At 38.7% G+C, this 14,131-nt stretch overlaps 1 protein-coding gene and 2 long non-coding RNA genes across 3 annotated transcripts in view; 2 read left to right on the top strand and 1 right to left on the bottom strand.

Moving 5' to 3' along the window:
* Positions 1-14,131, top strand: part of LOC139958476 (uncharacterized) — a 324,735-nt gene that overhangs the window by 292,031 nt on the left and 18,573 nt on the right. The gene's annotated exons all lie outside the window — the stretch shown is intronic.
* LOC139958443 (uncharacterized) overlaps positions 1-14,131 on the bottom strand; it is an 81,696-nt gene that overhangs the window by 54,110 nt on the left and 13,455 nt on the right. The gene's annotated exons all lie outside the window — the stretch shown is intronic.
* On the top strand, positions 1,555-11,132 carry LOC139958469 (uncharacterized). Its single transcript, XR_011789794.1, has 5 exons — positions 1,555-2,006; positions 3,608-3,686; positions 4,242-4,404; positions 6,989-7,077; positions 8,305-11,132. It is a non-coding gene; the product is annotated as an uncharacterized lncRNA (long non-coding RNA).

Below are 14,131 nucleotides of genomic sequence, written 5' to 3' on the forward strand. Positions count from 1 at the left end.
GTAATGATATAGGTCGCCAAATTCAACTCACCTGTGCATTCAGGAACATCTGAGCTCCACGTTCCATTACTCTGGCAAGTGAGAACAGACTCCCCATTAAGGCTAAATCCTTGATCACACGAAAATTCCACTCTATCATTATGTCCAGTTCCAGAACCATCTTTGCGACCATTTACTGGTGTAACAAGCGCTGGACATTGTACAGCTGATGTACAAATATAAAGTAACAATCAAAATATTATGCAAACAGTCAGTTTTTAGACTAATAATTCAAATGAAGATTTTTCCGATGTCACAACCACACCAAAATACATGCCTCTCATACAGACACACCAGTAACATGTACAGGATTTCAAAGGTGGGCTTGATGTTCTTAATCTTACCACCAGTCACCCCATTGATTTCGGTGGGGGCTTGAACCGTTATAAACAAGGGCGTAGGAACCGGGGGGGCTGGGGGGGGGGGGGGGGCGCCAGCCCCCCAGTAAAAAATGTGGAGGGGCGGAAGTATCATTCCGCCCCCCCGCTTCGCAAGTCCGAAAACCCCTTTTTCATTTCCAAATGAGATAAAAAATCTCATTTGGAGCACCAAATTGCATCTAAGGCCAGGTGAAAATACAAAATTAAGTTTACAAAATGGAGTGGGTGTTGAAGTGTGCTATATTGCACCAAATTGCATCTGAGGCCACCTGGAAATGCAAAAATTTCCAAATTTTCTTAGACCCCTCCCCCAGGCCGGCCATCAGTCTTCAGCCCCCCACTCAAAAGTGCCTTCCTACGCCACTGGTTATAAAGGAAGTACAAGGATAGACATGAGCCCAAGATGGGGGTCCAATGGCTGGACCATTGTACCCCGAATACAGCTGCATTTTAAAGTATTTCATCATAGCAATTGTTAATTACATGATGTTATGTTAGAAAGAGGAAACAATCTGAAACAGCTTTAGACTGTAGAACTATTGTGTATGTTAACTCTCTCTTAACCTCTCTGTAATAGGGGAAGAATCCCCCCCCCCCCCCATGGGAGTGAGCGCATGGCAACTATATCATTTAGTTATTGTTCTCTCGAATTGATTTTCAGGTAACCATAGATGTCAGGAAGAGGAATAACTCAGAACTGCATTGGAATGTATGTATGAGGACGGGAGGTCCAAGAGACGAGGTTACAGTACTTTCAAATCTGGAAAATTGGATTTGGGGTAACATACCCCTTGCTCCCGCATCCCAAGCCCCCGCCTCCTTCGGTTTTGCTACGTCTCTAGTATTATCTCTATATTATCAACTTCTTGTTTCTTCACAATAAGCTGTTTCAAGATCAAATAAATGAGAATTAGCTGTCCCTATTCAACGTCTTTTCGATTCCATATAACAATCGGGTGGGCGACCTACATGCAATTGATCACGGGATGTCCGAAATGTAACGTACGTGATCAAAATCAGAAATAAAAATGTGTCGTATTGTCCGAATTGATACCCGTCACTATGTCTTGAGCAATGCACTTTCCGTCACATGTCAATAAAACCAATGAATGACGTGATGCGGTCAACTTGATGTACTGCTTTCTGCTTCGTGTGTGGCTATACTCTAAACACAATCTAGTCAAGCGAGGCTAAAGTCTAGTCATATCGACTGGTTTACGTTAGTCAACGATTATCCCGCCATAATCTTGGTAGAGATGCCTTCACGACTAACCCAAAAGGTCGCCTGACCAGAACATAATGGTCACAGTTCTATTTTAATCTGGTCCTACAATAAATGTCAGCACTGGGACGAAACTCACTAGTCAATCAGGTTGATATATTCGTCATATGAAAAAGCGCGGGAAAATATTAACAATTGTAGCGCCACGGTACGGCCTAGCGTACTGCACTGAACTATAGTACATTGTACACATACGTACACGACGAGCAAGGAACGTACAGCAGGGAGTTAGCAGCCAGACGGTTACGGTACGAAAAATCAAAAAAATATTATCATCCAGTGATATTGTCAGTAACCATTGCAAGGTTAGTATATTAGACCAGTTTTCTTTGGGCCTTTGGCCAGTGTCGTTTGTTAGTCACTTAAAAAGTATATAGTATATTAGACCATAAAGTGTGTATTTTCGATTATTCCAACTTGTGTACGAACAAGCTAAGATCTAGGTCCTAGGCTAGGCCTATCATGCAGTAGCTATAGGCGAATTGCCTAACGTTAAACCTAATGACGTTAAGCTGCCTTGTAGTTGTAGTAGTTGTACAGCACAGTTTATCGTAACAGTAGGCCTCCGTATATTTACAGTATCATGGTGGCCCCGGTATTCACGCGTTTCTCATGTTTGCAATGGATAATTTCTTTACAAAATAACAAACCTAAATTAAACTTAATATTTATAATCTGTATTAGAAACTTTAGCCTTAGGGGGATAGGACCTTGGCTATATTATTCTTGAAATATTTTAGGGGGATAAATTCACAGCAGTGTTTCTCCTGCACTTTCAGGGGGGACATAGCCTAGGCTTAGGTCCTAGGCCATATTATTTATACCTAGATTAGGTTTGAGTTAAGGATTAGCCTCCAATTAGGGTCACCCTAAGATAACGAATTAACTAGAATAGTGTGTATGGGATTGTGTAGTTGCGTGCGAAACTGTTACACTAAATAAGCTGATTATTCCTAGGGCCCTATACCCCCCCCCCCCCCAGGCCTACTGTAGCCCTAAATAGTTTCATAAAATACAGGCTAGGCCTATGTTTCATACGAAACATCAACTGAACATGACGCCAATCTTTTATTACCAGTTTGTCCACTGACCATCCTATCCAACAATCCCCGTTAACAATTAATTCACAGGAGAATACACTCCCCCTTCCAAAATAAACATTGGGGACCATGGAGCAATCTAACAGCCTATTGCTGCCACAGCTGTGTCATATCAATTTATAGGCCTAGTTGTCAGTAATATAGAGGGGGAATATTTCTGGACAATTGCACTGACTTGTCCGGAATTTTTGGCTAAAATTTGTTATATATTCTAGCAGCATGAGTTGAGACAGTTTTTTCTGTTATTTTTTAAGTTTGTACAAAACAGTTCCGATTCAGAACAAAGGTGGGTGGGTGTTTAATTTGTTGTAGCTGTTTGTAGGGAGTCATATAGCCTTGGACTAGGCTTTTTTCAAGATGGAATATTCCTCGCTTTACCTGTGGTACCGTGAACCGCAGTTGATCCCCCTAGGCTAACCCTAATTCCATTGGAAATAAAATAGGACATCTTTTACGGGGTCTTTCATTCAACTTTTTGGAAATACTACAATTTCAAACATAAATGTATTTGGTTATCATTGTACACTTGACAAATGAAAATGTAGCTACCATAGCGGATTGATTAATGTTTGCACATGTTTCTTTTCCATACAGGTATCAAATGTATTCAGGCTTCTGTATCACTGCATAGTAATTTCACTTCCATTTCTACTGTACATTTTAGTAATGGGATGTGATTAAATAGTTGAATTGTGACTGGTATCGTACCGTACATGTTTACCCACATGCTGTACAAAATATGCACATGAACATTAGGGATGTGAACAAATAACAAAAGTTGTATGTCTATCACATTGGCAGATTAGACGTCGTTTAATTGTGGAAGAGGATGCTACTAGCGAAGTGGTTAAGAAAGTCTATCCTTGGCTATTTGAAGATGAAGAGGTACTGTATTAATATGTCTTTGTAGATATTATTTATTATACAGTAAAATTCAATCTTGTGGTTTCAAAAGTTATGGACATTTGAATATATTCACTTTATGCCCACCACTTGTTCGAACTACGACTTTGTTTTTCAAAAATCAATTCAAGACAGTGTTGCGCTAAGCAGCGCGATTGCAGGATTCCCACACTTTTTTTGCTGATACCGCTATTGGGAATTTGTAGGGGGGATGTTCCCCCTTAAAAAGAAAACCACTTTGTTTTATTCTGAGCTAGAGCCCGATCTATACCTTAATCAGCAAGATCACTCCGCAAAACCGCATGTCCTCATCCCAAGACTTGGGGAGCCTACTGCTCCTACATTGACCAGCTACAGTAGTCTCTCTCTACTTCTTTACCAATTCGCATCTTCCATCCCTTTCGACATGTCTAAACCATCTCAATCTACGTCTCTGAACATAATCCCGAATATGTGTTAGTCCTAAGCGATCTCTTAACTTCTCAGGTGAATTTACCATATGTACTGTATAATCTAATTGATCTCATTTAACCATAGATACTACTTGAATTAAAGCGACTTGAAGGAAAGACGACAATGGCACAGTTGCTTGGTGAAGGGCTTTCCAAGTATGGAGATGCCATAATCCGCTGCACTTTGAAGATGAAGCATCCCACTGTCATAGATACATCCATGGAGAAGGACTAGGGTGCCCGTTAAGGTACATTAATTAGTAACAATTCAATCTGTAATTCACTATTCAAGTGATCATCACCCAGGTATGTGCTGGGTCTTCAAAATGGACTACGAGCAAAGTCTGAGGCAGGGGTGGATGCAAAATATGTCTTGGTGAGGGGGTATAACCATTCAGATGTATGGTAGTGAAAAATAAACACCTTCATTAGACATTAACGTTTGTCGTCTTGCATCATACAGTCTGAGGAAAATAGGGCGCATCCGTACATACTCAGACTGTGGTAGCACTAAAAGGCTAGTGCACGCATTTGTCTCTTCACATCTTGACTCTTGCAACAGACTCATTTATGGACTGCCAAATAAGCTCCAGCGTTGTACGAGCTCCCAGGTTGGTTACCATTTCTAGGAAGTGTGAACACATAAGTGAAGAAGCGTATCATGTGTACTGTAAGTTAATGCTTTTGACCTACAAAATATTAAATAAACTTGCTCCATACTATCTATGTAAACTTTTCAATATCAATGAACCGGTACATATTCTCAGGTCAAATGCTGCTACAACACTTATTGTACAAATGTCAGCACCATTACTTACGGTGAGAGTTCTTTTTTCAGCAGCTGCTAAACTCTGAAACCAACTACCACCACATGTTTGAAATGCTAAATCTATATGTAAATTTAGGACCTTGTTAAGACTTACTAGCAGAGGGTTGTGTGATTTTAAATTATGCTGATTTAAATCAGTGTTTTTTTTTAAATCACTGATTTAAATCACTTTTCTAATTCTTGGCAGGAAAAGTTGAATTTGTGGTCAGCATATTCTCTGAAATCAAGCAGTTCCTTATAAAATAGAGTCTCAATCAAGTATCAAAGCAATTTCAGTAAATCTGGGGGGGGGGGTTGTATTTTCAGGGAGAAAAATCCTTGTCACATACACCGGTATGGCATGAGGCCTAAACAAATTGAACAATTCTAGAAATTGCCTGCTAGAATCCCCTCAGAGTTCAGTTAAGTTCAGTAGAATAAGGATCAGGATGGACCCTGTGAAAGACCCTGTACCACAGATAACCCAGACTGCCAGATATGATCATGGATGAACACAATCAAGTGCTCAGATGATAACGAGACAGGCTGTGTATTGACGGTAGATTGCATAAGTTATGGCTGTGAAGTACTTCATTTGGTACAAACAAGTGTCTGTGTTCAACAAAGGGAAATTGGTACAGTATCATGACCCCCTTAGTGGAGGGGATATAGGGCCTAATTTTGAAATTATATTCAAGACTGTTGACTTCCCTTGATTGTCCCAAAATCAAATTAAATCATTGGGCTGACTGCTCGTATGTGGGTATAGATGTTTTTGGAAGATTTAGGTAACATTTGAGAGGAAATTGAACTTTTGATTATTGCAAAATTTATTCGATAATTAAAAAAAATATTAAAAAATCAACTCTGAATTAGCATTTATATTTGCAATATGGGTAATGTTTTGTATAATTATATTTTTTCTGTGTGCAGTGCATTGCAGCATTGAAGTCTTGGACGGAATGCCCTATATAAAAACGTTTTATTATTATTATTATGTCTGAAGTTATGGATATGGATATAGAATGTCTATTCCAATTTCCAAAAATATATTGTTCAATATGCAAATCCATGGGTGGAAGTAGGTGGTATGTGACAACCTGCCCCCACTTCCCCCTATATGCCTATATGTATTATAGGCTACACGATATGCAGTTTGATCCATTTATATGATGCAATGTTACATTGTTACAAGCTGAGTATATGGAAATCTAGTCTACTTACTCTACTTTGGAAACAAGAGGCATTTCAATTTATCACTGTCTGCATATTCTCAAATAATATCTTCCTTGTTCAACTTTCACACTGAACATGCTCTGTTGCCAGCTGAATCCTGAGGTTCAAATTTTCATGTGTCAATCTGCTTGCTAGTCTGCTCTCTATTATCTTCATTTTACTGAAGACCTCAGAATATGATATATGGTTGTTAATTCAGGGAAAACATGTTCTCGGACTTCAGGAATCTGTAGGTATCAATGAAACCTTTCTGCTTTGGGTCCAAGATACGAGTTTGACAACTGATACATATTCTTGACAAATGGAGCAACTCTTTCAATACAATCTCAGTATTTGATATTTTTCCATTAATGTTTCTATATTTTGCTTCAAATGTTCCTTATCAATTATCATTGTCTTGAATCCCTCAAGCTGAAACAATGACATGGATGCAATCATTTTTTATGGCCCATGCCAGTGGGGGCCCACGACAAATAACTGAACAATTGGCATAACTTAAAGATGCTTGCTTGGGTTGAGCTCATACTTGATATTACTTAGCTAAGTAGCCTAGACCTTATCAAATGATACAAATATCTTTGCTGAAAATAAGACCTGTGATGTATTTAGTACTCTACTTTAATATTATCACCTAAGCAATTTATCGAGTATTGAGTATTGCTCTCCGGACTGCAGATGAGTGAATCTGTGATATTTTTGTCCTATTGATGTTACCAAATATGACATAATATCACTCTTCTGAAATGTCATGATGTTATGAGTGCTTCTGTTGTTGATTTTTCTTTTAGAGTCTAGAATGCATGCAGCAATTCTGTCAGTTCCGACTCTACTGAATGAGAAGTTGGGTGCTATGATTGCATTTGCAGATGAGGATAGTGTAAGTACCCAATGTATTATTTAAATCAACAGTATGTAAACTATGGGTCAAGGCCATCAGAGGTGGTCTGATATTGTATGTTACAGTGTCGAGGGTTCATCATGTTAGTGCCCTGGTAGTGTTTCATTTGGGATATTCAGCAATTTTAGGTCTGATTCCATATGGGCTATTTCAGGAAATAACTCAAAATTAATATTTTCCTACAGATTGTATGGTCACAATTCTTAGAGTTTAATTGTCACGATAGTGTTTTGGTAGTGCTCCTTTGGGGTGTTTGGAATTTTAGGCCAAAGGTCATGTATGGGCCATATGGGCCATTTTGAACTCCTGAACTCCGCCTGAAATCACACAAAATGTTTCTTTTCCTATGAATTCTATGGTGCAGTGTTGAGCATTTTTCACAGTGGTACTTAGGTAGTGCCTCCTTTGGGTTTTTAGGATTTGGGGGCCTAAGTCACCTGTAGACCATATGGCCAATTTATGAAATCACTCAAAATGATACTTTTCATACAAATTTGCCCTAAAATTGGTTTAGCCCTAACATTTATTGGGGCATCTTCTTTTTTTTTTGGGGGGGGGGGCATTTTTTGGCATCCTTATTTCTGGGGGGCCTTGAAATATTTGGGCCCTGAAAACCTTCTGTCTGCAACAAAGGCCCGCACATCTGATCATTATTCCCTAACTAAATATCACATGTATGACCTGGGAGTGTTCATAGCTGTAAATATAGTAAGGGCATCATCACAAAGGTAGAATAGACTAGTATGTATGTGATAACTGGAACAGAATGTTGGACAGATTTCAATCTGTAGTTGCAGTAACCATAACCCAATGTGGATTTCCTGATCAGCCCCAAGTGTATTAAAATCATCTAGTGGAATGAATCCCTACCATGATGTAATTAGCTGTAACAAGATGTCATAACTCATGGCAAATATTCATTTCTCTCTAAAATACACGGAACCAGTGCACCATTTAGCTCTGTTGTTTCATTTATACTCTGCTATTATTCATATCATCAAAAATAGTATTACTTGTAGTGAATACGATGTACTGTAAATTGATTTGAAAAAATATTTAAGAAATTATTTATTTTGATTCCTTCGTTGGTGGAGTATATTTGTTTGTTGGTCACTCATGGCCAACATGGTAGATCAGCCACCCCTCCCATTTTCTGAAACTGGAAAGCGCTGTATATTGAAAACATATACCTTAATATCTTTGCAGGTTACAGACTTGTCAGACGTGCCAGTTTATATCCAGGTGACAGAGGATGAAGGTGTTCCAGAGTACACTGTGATAGTGGAAACCTTGCAAGTAGCTACTTTGAAAAGTTTGTTCGCAGCCATGTGCAATTATTTGGCAGTGTTCTATGTCCTAAATATGGCATAGAGCCTTTGCTGAAGAAAACCCTTCAGTTTTAAAAAAAATCTTTTTGAATGTTGATGATACCACACCGGCAGATAAATCAGTCAATAAAATTCTGGAGAAACTAAACATGCAAATCGCTAAAAATTGATGGCCTAATTACTGCTCCAGGCACCTACCATTTTTTGTACAGTTTTTTTGGCTCAAACTGTCATCACATTTATAACATAGAATACTGCCTATCAATTGCACTAGCATATATGAGTCAAAATAGGCTAAGGTGTTATAAAACTGCAACTAACTTGCAAATAATAAGTCATTGAAAATTTTTTCATTATCATTTGAGCTGTTGCGTGTGTTAGTTTTGACTGACAAAATGTTATTTTTGGTTACGATGCCGAAGGCCGAGTAACCTATGCGATCAAGTTGGCGTGTGTGAGGGTGCGTTTGTTTTGCTATCTGACCGAGGACTTGAACAAAACAATTTCAGGTCCTCGGTTGTAATTTCTAAAGAATCACCACGTCCTCTGAAGAATTCTATTGTATGGGGTATTGTTAAGGTTAGGGTACGTGGATTTGAACAATGGAAAATACAATGGGGTCCTCAGTCTGAATGTAATGCAAACATGTGTGTGTGGGTATGCGTTTGTTTTGCTATCTGACCGAGGACTTGAACAAAACAATTTCAGGTCCTCGGTTGTAATTTCTAAAGAATCACCACGTCCTCGGAAGAATTCTATTGTATGGGGTATTGTTAATGTTACGGTACGTGGATTTGAACAATGCAAAATACAATGGGGTCCTCGGTCTGAACGAAACACAAACATGCGTGTGTGTGTGTGTGTGTGATGTGACAGCTTGCTCGTAAACACGATATCTCAACAACGACACATTGGATCAATGTCATATTGGACTGGTGATGTGTGGATGGTCCCTATTGTTTTTGTTCTCCATCACATGAATATTAATAAGTGGGTAGGGCTTAAAGTAAAAGTCTTAAAATGTCAATATCTTCGCAACGGTATGTCCGATCTGCTTCATACTTGGTATGGTGTTGTAAGTGGTTCATTGTCACATGACAATGGAATTTCATCTAATTAATATTCATGAGTAGGTGGGGCTTAATCCTTAATTGCTAGAAATAGCTTGTAAACCTGAAATCTTAGAAATTAAATGTTGAATTACTGTCATTTTGAACTAGTACATGCTCCATGATTAGTAGATGTTCCCTATTGTTTTTGTTGTTCATGACATGAATATTAATGAGTAGGCAGCAGTTAAAGTGAAATTCTTAAAATGTCAATAACTTTGCAACGGTATAACCGATCATCTCCATACTTTGTTGATTGTTGGTGGATAATAATAGTTACATTTTCATATGAAAATAACATGTAACCTCATTAATATTCATGTGTTTGCTGGCCATATAGCATTTGTTGTCCCTCATTCCTAAACTCCTGTCATTCGTCACGTTTGACATGTTTTCCTGGTTCCTGGGAGCTTGCTGATCTTATCTATATTTGTTTTGCTTTATAAAACCATGAAATTGGCTAGCCAGGCCATTAAAGGAGTAGTCCAGTGACAAATTAAACTGGACTGAAAAAAAGTAACCTTTGCAATTAAGTTGGCATATGTGTATGTTGTGATGAGTTGGCATGTTTGTATGTTTTGATCAAGTTTGCGTGTGGGTATGTGTGTATATGTATGTTGCATAAATAGCTGGCTCAGACAATTAAAGGGATAGTCTATAGTGAAAATAGTAAATGAACTTAATAATCTGGTATTACTGTACATGTACCTATAGAGTATAGGGAAATCTTATGTGAGTGGGGTAGATTAATGTGTTGGTAGTAAGGTGTGAAACTGGTAAAATCTGATGGGTGTCAGGTGGGGGGGGGGGGTTGTCAGATGAGTAGGGTGATGTTGAGATCAGGGTTGTAGGATGGTAGGTGAGGCTGCAGGTGGTATGATGGTAAGGGTTCCGCTCTGGGTTGGGGATATGGGTTGTGTCGTATGATCCCCATGTGTTTGTCTGGAGAGGGGGTGTGGGGTGGTGAAATGCCTAGAGTCAACTATATCACTTTTTTTCAACTTTATATGTACATCAATAAAGGCATTAATTTTTGGTTTTGTTTATGATGGCCAGGTAATCTACAGTTTAGCATGTTTGCAAGTGTATGTATAATCTTAAAAACAATATATTTAATTACTGTAAATGTATTGAATAACTTGTAGATATGCTACATTGTCGTTACATGGACCTCATTGTTTTTGTTGTCCAGTACATGAATATGTGGGTGGGGCTTGTAATCAAATTCTTAAAATGTCGATATTTTTTTTCAAATATATGTCTGATCACCTTCATACTTGGTAGGTTGGTACAGTAGTGCCACATGAAACTGAAATTTCATTTATATTCATGAGTGCAACTGACAACTTTATGTCTGATCAGCTTCAGTTTGGTTTCAGTTGTCTGGCAATAAGTACAATACAGGTATATAACAATAACAAATTCTGACTTATCTTATTTCATAAACTCTCATCGGCATCAGAACCACTAAACCTTTGGGTTTTCTGGTTCTTCAATTACTGATAAAATCAGACACTCTTTTGTACTTACTATTGAGGTGAAGCATATGTAGTGTTTAAGAGAAAATATAAAATGTGATTCCAAATTAATACAGAAATTCTTGCTTTCTTTTTTTCATGTGAGAGAGCTTGATGGTCTAGCAGTGGTTAAGGCCCAATCAGGTTTTATATCCAAGAATTGTTCCCACCAGTTAGCTCAACAGACAGCTTTGTACCTATAAGGGAGTTGTCGCAGGTTCGAATCCGTGGTGGGTCATATAAAACTAGTATAGAAAAACTACTTTTATCCATGGGCAAGACTAACTGGATTAGTCAAGTGACTGCTGGACTAATCATTTAGGTCGCTTGACAAAAGCCTGGTCGATAGAGCATTGTTGAAAGACTAGCAAAAACTGGTCATGTGACTAATTGAATAAGTCGATTGACATCTTGACTAATCGTTTAGGTCGCTTGACTAAAGCCTGGTCGATAGAGGCATAATTGAATGACTAGTAAAAACTGGTCATGTGACTAATTGAATTAGTCAACTGACATCTTGACTAATCGTTTAGGTCGCTTGACTAAAGCCTGGTCGATAGAGGCATAATTGAATGACTAGTAAAAACTGGTCATGTGACCAGGTTTACTTAGTCATATGACCAGAACTATTTGGTCACTGGACCAAAAGTTAGTCAAGTGACTAGAATTAATTGGTCGATAGAAGCATTGTCTGGACTAATGTACTCTAGTCATCTTGACTAGATTATGTTTATTGTATACAAACAATCAAAGAATGAAAGAAAACAGCAAGAATGACAAAGTACATTTAAGTAGTACAATCATTTCCTCTTTTCGGAGGGGGCTTACCTGCGATAATCTGCATAGCCAAGAGTAGCAGTTGAGTGAGCCGACCGTATTCCGTCATTTCCAGATCAATATAGGTAACTACCAGATATTGTATGCTGTTGTATCTCACGTGATTTAATGGCTGATTTTTTTGTTTCACCAGGTTACTACTCCTGAATTCTACAATCGAATCCCCATTCAGTGTTAGCACGTATTCTTCAAGCGGGAGTTGTGTAGCTGGATCATTGGTTAATAGGTCTATGTCTATTGGATATACATCCTTAGTATTTCCTGGCCATATTTTCTTTTGTCTGTAATCGGAAAATCAAAGGTCATTTCGCTTTGACTTCTTTGCTTCTGATATCAGCACGGATCAATAGCAGCATGATGACATACTGGTCTTCCTGTCGATTAATGTAGGACTATGCTATATTCATCACGCAACCTACAGCAATAAGCCTCTACAACAAAACTTATGTTTGAAATGAGCATGATAAGAATTTTAAGACAGAAACTCTCAATATTCATTTTAATATCTTCAGATTGAGAGTATCGCCTTACAACTTTACAATGCGCTTTCATGTAGGATTATTACTGGTTGTGCTTTATAACTTATAAGTCATGTCCACTTACCTGTTTCTTTGGAAATTCTCGATTTTGCTTGTTGTAGTCTATATTTCAATGGATGCTCGGTGGTATATTGGGGTGCCGGGGATATATGAAATAAAGAAACATGAAGAAACTACAAGAACAATGAAGGGGTCGCTTGACATAGTTGAACCCGGGGTCATAATTGGTTCTTAGTACACAAGGCGAGGTGGAGAAGGACGGGACTTTCCGACAGTTCTTCTTAGGGGTTGCTTGACATAATTTTAATCGGTGTCATGCCTGGTTCTTAGTACACACGGCAAAGTGGAGAAGGACGGGACTTTCCGACGGTGCTTCTTAGGGGTCGCTTGACATTATTGTACCCGGTGTCATGCCATGATTCTTAGTACACAAGGCAAGGTGGAGAATGACGGGACTTTCCGACGGTTCTTCTATTAGAAGCGACACTCGTTGGTGGTTTAGAAAGTTTCAGTGGTTAGTGGCGACTTGCAACATGTCTCTAACGTTAATGCAATGATTTTATTATCGAAAATGGTTCAATATAACGAACCCAGCAAATCTTCCAACTTCCCTTATATCGCTGAGGTATCTGTCTTTATATCCTTTCCAACTCGTAGCTTAGAGCTAACGGAATGGACGTATTTGTATCTATTCATCATTATCGTCACAGTAGCATGACTTTATATTGAATGATATGTCTAGCGCTACTTGATGAAGTAATTGTGGCCAATGGTTTTTGCTTCAATTAATTTGAGGAGATTGATACAGAGATCGCATACGTAAGTAAGTCCACTATTTCCTTCATCTGATATGGAAGTGCTAGTTGTAGACATACAAGAGGTTACACGCATCTTTAAAGTTTATTTCCACAATCTGTAAAGTGGTGTATTACAAATCGGCCAATATCTCGTTAAGAGGTTAACGCGTTATGTCCAGACTAACGTCTCCTGTGTAACCTTACTACAAAATGACTGCCTTCCGATAATCATATTTATTATAGATATTATACTTCACCCGTGAATGTGAGGAAACAGTTGGTTTTCACAATATGAATTAAACTGTCGAAAGCCGTATGCTGCATACAGGATGCAAGGGCGGCGGAAGCACTTTTAATCTGGGGGGGGGGGGGGGGCACCGACATCAAAGGGCACTTAGCAGAAATTCGATTGGACTGATGCAGCCTTATATTTAGTACCCTTTATAACTCCTATTGTATTATCTTATTTGCGTATACACATCACTCCATCAACGCCCCCCCCCCCCCCCCGTTTCAAGGAAAATATGCATACTAGCACTGCAATATCCAATGTGCAAATTGGGAAATAAGGAACAAGTTTTCTTTTGAGACAAAATGAAGTGAAATCATGCTAGTTGCTAATGTAGTAATCTTCCGAATTAGAGTTTTTTTCTTGTTAATATCTTAACAATTTTTTTCCATTCGAAATAGCTTTGAGTTTGACCTACAGAAATTCAATAAAAGTCAGGGGAGTAGCCATGATTTGCAAATTTGTATGGACCACTATCTGAGCGGAGCGCCACCACCGTTTGGCGCGGAGCGCACAAGACAATTTTTGGTTTTACAATGCCCTCATATGGCCGGGAACGGCCCTTCCCGAGTGTTCATTCTGGTTCCCTGGCCTCTTGCTAAAAGACACTCTTGCCA

The sequence above is a fragment of the Apostichopus japonicus genome, chromosome 18 (assembly GCF_037975245.1).
Source record: "Apostichopus japonicus isolate 1M-3 chromosome 18, ASM3797524v1, whole genome shotgun sequence".
NCBI classification, from domain to species: domain Eukaryota; kingdom Metazoa; phylum Echinodermata; class Holothuroidea; order Aspidochirotida; family Stichopodidae; genus Apostichopus; species Apostichopus japonicus.